This window comes from Acomys russatus, chromosome 7 (genome assembly GCF_903995435.1).
Source record: "Acomys russatus chromosome 7, mAcoRus1.1, whole genome shotgun sequence".
NCBI lineage: Eukaryota > Metazoa > Chordata > Mammalia > Rodentia > Muridae > Acomys > Acomys russatus.
Window position 1 is genome coordinate 36,431,795 of NC_067143.1, and position 5,671 is coordinate 36,437,465.

General features: G+C 45.7%; 1 non-coding gene across 1 annotated transcript; it reads left to right on the forward strand.

Annotated features, from left to right (window-relative positions):
• Positions 1-2,282: 2,282 nt before the first annotated feature.
• On the forward strand, positions 2,283-2,409 carry LOC127192491 (small Cajal body-specific RNA 15). The gene has a single exon (XR_007830976.1). It is a non-coding gene; the product is annotated as a small Cajal body-specific RNA 15 (non-coding RNA).
• The last annotated feature ends 3,262 nt before the right edge of the window (positions 2,410-5,671 follow it).

The following is a 5,671-nucleotide window of genomic DNA, read 5'->3' on the forward strand; positions in this document are numbered from 1 at the left end:
CATACCACACCACCTCCAACACCAGCCTTGGTTCTTCTACACTTATTCTCTGCACAGTAGAAGTCACCACAGTTACTGATGGCGCTGTGTCAGCTCCCTAGGTGGTTTTGGACAGAAGAGAATTATTGACCTATGTTTTTTAGCATTGTCCCACATCCCCCAAGAGCCACTGGACAGCTGCCTTGATTTCTTTTCCTTTCTTTCTTTCTTTCTTTCTTTCTTTCTTTCTTTCTTTCTTTTTTTTTTTCAAGATTTATTTATTTGTCATATATACACAGTGTTTTGCCTGCATGTACACCAGAAGAGGGCGCCAGATCTCATTATACATGGTTGTGAGCCATCATGTGGTTGCTGGGAATTGAACTCAGGACCTTTGGAAGAGCAGGTGGCACTCTTAACCTCTGGGCCATTTCTCCAGTTCCCACTGCCTTGATTTCTAATGAAAAAGCTTTCCTTCGATTTATAAGATAAATTGATGTCTCACTTCTCTCTTCAGGTACGTGAATTCCTTGAAAGCAGAGAGCAGTTGTCTCTACACTCTGGTTATTCAGAGGCTGTGCACATACAACCCTGCCTTTGCGTTGTGTAATTCAAGTGGAGCAGACACAGGCCAGTGGTTGTAGTATCAACACTTGAGTATTCCGTAGACGGTGAGTGTTTGTAACTCTGCTTGAGAGAGACGTGGGAATTAGGCAGTGCTTCTGAGCCGTGATTGTGAGCTATTCAGACAGCAGGAGGGCAGAGAGGAGGCGGTCCCGCACCAGGTATTAGGAATCAGTTGATATTGATAAAGTATAAGTGGAAAAAAGACAAAATGGAGTGTCGTCTGATTTTCACTTCTCATTTCTTCCTTACCTCTTGCTGCTGCTTCAGATTAATGTTTGTGACGTGGAAGGAAGTAGGCGGCAAAGGACGGGCAGGCTGTGGAAGGTAAGTGCAAACCCTGTCGGTCCGTTTCTAAGAAGTGTGTCCCTGGTTTGTTGACATGAACAACTGAGAAACTGAGTTTTGTTGGGCGGGGACTTTCCTGGTGTGAGGATTACACTCTGTCTCCAAACCACTCTGTTTAAGTGTCTTAAATTCCCTTCAAGGAAAAGATCCCAATGTAGGCTGAGGAATGAGGCAGGTGTGGGTCCAAGTTCACACTGTGAAAGTATTTTGGCTGAGTAACTGCAGGTTCTTGAATCAGCTGTAACCGGTTTACATCTAAAACCTCAAATAAACAATGGTTTCATTCTACCAAATTCGAGTAAGTGAAAACATCAGAGAAACCAGAGTCTGAGAAAAGGAAAACGTCAGTCCGACAGTGAGTGGCAAATCCTGAGGGGCCTCAGGATTGCCGTGAGCAGAAGGTGAACAGTGGTGTGATGATAGGACGCAGTGAACTTAACAAGAACCGTGCAGCAACAGCTCCTGGCTTGAGAGGCAGCGGTGCCAAGCCACAGGTACTGTCCTTGCTGTGACAGATGCTGACAGGTGGACAGCTGTCTTGCATTTAGCTCTGTTAACCACTGGCAGTGAGGGACGCGTGCCTGCAGTGCTCTGATATCTTAATGCCTGAAGTTATAGATTATCTTCTCCTTAACATCTAGGCATTTTTAAGAACAGTGGTTTAAGACCAGGGTTTCATATTATAGTCCAGACTAGCCTTAGACTTGTGGCAGCCCTCCTGTTTCAGCCTCCAAAGTGCTGAGATTACGGGGTTGAGCCACCATGCCCAGCTTTTAGTTTAGTTTCTTCAGATAGGGTCTCATGTAGGCTGGCTTCAGATTTACTATGTAGCTGAGGATAACCTTGAACTCTTTTTTTTTTTTTTTTAAGGCTTATTATTTTATTATGTATACAATGTTCTGTCTGCATGTGTGCCTGCCCACCAGAAGAGGGCATCAGATTACATTATAGATGGTTGTGAGCCACCATGTGGTTGCTGGGAATTGAACTCAGGACCTCCAGAAGAGCAAACAGTGCTTTTGTTTTATTTTGTTTAGTTTTGTTTTTCGAGACAGGGTTTCTCTGTGTAGCTTTGGCTGTCCTCGCATTGTAGACCAGGCTGGCCTCGAACTCACAGGGATCCACCTGCCTCTGCCTCCCGAGTGCTGGGGTTAAAGGCGTGCGCCACCACTGCCCGGCGAGCAGACAGCGCTCTTAACCTCTGAACCATCTCTCCAGCCCCTAACCTTGAACTCTTGATCCTCCTGCCTCTGCCTTCTAACTTCTGGGATTGCAGGCATGCCCAGCTAAAGGATGATAAAGTTTTACATGGTGGATTTAGTCATAGTCTTCTGGAGACTTAAGAAAATAGAGTCCTTGAAGTCAAGCCGACTCTGCTGTTAGCCTCCTAAATGAAAAGGTAGATAGAACAGGTCTTGTTTGCAAATCAATTCAAGACCTACTTATCTACCAACAACCATTATCCGCTTTCCACTGTCTTACTACAGGAAGTAGGCGCAGTGGACTGATGTGTGAGAGGTGGGGAAATCCAGAGTGGACAGTCTCACTCTACTGCTGTGATCTACCTGGAGATCAGATGTGGGGGTTTAGAAACTTGAGAAGACGATTCCTATAGTGCAGGTTTTGAGAATCCAAAAGGTGTAGGGTCATTTACAGAATGCCACATCTCAGTAAATTCCACTGTGCACAGCTTCTGGGGAGGGAGTCATGTAGGAGGAGAAGCTGAGCACACCCAGCTGCCCAGAAACTTGTTCTGTTTTGTACTGAAGGCCAAGTACGTGCTTCAGACGTATTTTATTGCATATGTACAAGCGACTGCTATCATTTGAACCATCGGGGAACCGACTATTTATTTTTACTTTTTGTGTGTGTGGCAAAGAGTGAAGAGAGGGTTTATGTCCCCTGGGACCCACATAAAGTTCAAAGGACAGCTTGGAGTTTCTCCTTCCATCACATGAGTTCTGGAGATTGAGCTCAGGTTTGGCAACACGTTCCCTTACCTGCTGAGCCATCTCACCAGCTCCAGGAGCCAATCATTAACAATACTTTTTTGCCGTTATAGTGGCTCATGTATGAAATCCCAACATTTGGGATGCTGAAGCGGGAGGATTGCCACAAGGTCAGCTTTGTCTACCTGGTGAGACACAGTCTTAGAAAAACAAAACAAAACACCCAACAACAAAGACAAAACAAAAAATAATTCTGCAAATAAAAACTTTAATTTTGCCAGAAGTCAATGCTGTTTTATATCCCATGTTGCTAACTAATAACTAACTAGCAGATAGATAACACTCTATCCACTAAAGAGGCTGTGTTTGGATAATCTTGATACCAAATGCTTCCCACCACAGCTCTGTGAGGGCTTTACAGACTCTGTCCCCTCTGCTAGGGTAGGGAGGCAGCACCGTGCAATGACTGCCAGGAGTTACACACTGAGACAGGTAATGCTGAGAGAAGAGCAGGGATGGTGTAGTTTGGCTTATCTGCCCAGTAATCAGGGATTGTGTCCCAGTGGTCTCAGTTTCTATATTGGGCATGGAGTTCAAGGCTAGCCTGGTCCTAATAGTGAGTTGTAGGCCCCCTAGGACTACATAGTGAGACCCTACCTCAAACAAACACAAATAATGAGACGTAAATTTTTTTATATGTCTTTCTGTTTTGTTTTTTAACAGATTTAGCAGAGGCTGCAGTTGAACGTGGCCGTGGGGTAAACCCTGCCCCGGTTGAAATGAAGTCTCATCGGCTTCTAGGTGGAATTGTAAGGTCTTGGGATTTATCACAAACCCCAGCAGGGCTCTCTCTTTATTTTTAGATTTATTTTTTCTTTTTGAAGATAACATGCTTAAACAAAGGTTCTTTATGGTTAGTTACTGTGATGCTTGAAGTTGGACATCCCCTTAATCAGGTAAATTTTAAATGTCAAAGATCTAGATATTTTGTTAAACTAAAAAAGCTATCTTGTTAAATAAAAAAAAGAATGTATCAAAATCTCACAGGTGTTATGTTTCCTCATTTACCCATGCTTGTGTTATGTGTGAAACATCTAGGAATCCCACTAGAACTCTGAACAAACTGGCCCTGTCTTTGATCCATGTTTTCCATTTGGTGGTTTCTATTTCAGTAGCTGAGAACTCCTTCCACTATATACACATGCATATTTCACTCACAGCGTCAGCCAGCTCTGTGTTTACAGCTGCAGTGCCATATGTCAGGGTAAGAGGCCCAGCTGGGCAGAGCAGAGGGGCCTGTGTGTCACAGAGAAGCTCTTAAACCCTCCAGGCAAGTGGTAAATCAGTGCTGCCTGCACTAGAATAGCCCAGAAGGAATTAGAGCCATTATTGTGGCAGAATTTGAGTGTGCTAGAAAACAAAGTTATAAAGGATGTTTCTCTGGGTGGTAGGAGTAGGACATGCCTGTGTTGGTGGCATCGAGGGACGCGGCACTCACAGGTTCCTGTTGTTTTGTAAGTGGAGTTTGTGCGGGGAGCCAGGAATGCAGCTGATGGAGCCAGGTGCCTTGATGATCGCTAATTGACATGAAGACAGTGGGGCAGGGCACCTGAGAGCTGCTGGCTAGAGTGTTCCTCACTCTAGCACCCAGCTTTGACTTTGGCGAGCTGATAATTACTTTCAAATATCCTGGGTCCACCATATGTCACCTGTTACTTGGCACTTAGGTTTGTCATGAAGCCTCACATCCCCAGGAGACATGCTATTTTTCCTTTGTTTGAAGGGAGATGGCCCGTAAGGTTTAGGTAAGTAGGTACAAAACAGCAATCAGACCCAGGTCTTGGTTTCAGATCTGGCTGCTTCCATTTCATGACAGTTCCTACAGTGAATCATAGCTAAGGTTCTGCCTCATTATCTCCATCTGCCCCAGCCCCTTCTTCAGCATACAGGAAAATTACCCCATTCCCAAGTAGATTGCGTGCGTGGGTGTGTGGTGGTAGTGTCCACTGAGCCACAGGTGCCTTCTGCTCCACACTGCCTCCCTTATGGTTTCCTTCCTCCCCGCCACTGGGGCTTTGCTATAGTTTTCCAAGAGCCCTGCCACCATTCTCACCAAGAGCAGCATGAAGCAGTGTGGGTTGAAGAAGGCCTTGTTTCCATAGCATGTACTGGTGTGCACCAGTTCACTTGTTAGCCCCCAAGGTCAAGTAATAAGCAAGGCACACACTGCCTCTGCCTTTAGGCATCTCACAGGTAATTCCAAAATTAGGACAGTATCAGAGCCACCAAGAGAGAGAAGACAGCCTGTCACAGAAGTGAGTGTGAGGAGGAATTTGCCATACTGCTGCCAGCGTGTTAGGAAACACGGGGGGGGGGGGGTTAGGTGGCTGGCTTAGTCACTCTTCTATTGCTGTCTTAACACTTACTTAAAAGTACAAGGTTTCTCCTGAGACTCAAGGCAATCTCTTAGCTGAAACCCCCGGTAAAGCAAAAATAAAACAGTAGATCACATACTTTCAACATAGTGTCACAGAATAGACGTTAGCATTCTGGCAGGAAGGAAAGGGAGCACAGCGGAGGAACTGCTGGACCAACGCAGGACCCACGCCTAGCAAGACTAGTCTAATGTCAAAGTGCTCTTCAGAGCTCCAGCTCCCTCCAGCCTTGTGGACAGCAACACGCTTCTCTCCTGGGCTGCTTCCACTCCCTCCTCGCACCTCGCCTTGCCAGGTATCCATGGCTCTAGAATCTCCAGCATCCTGGGGTGTCCC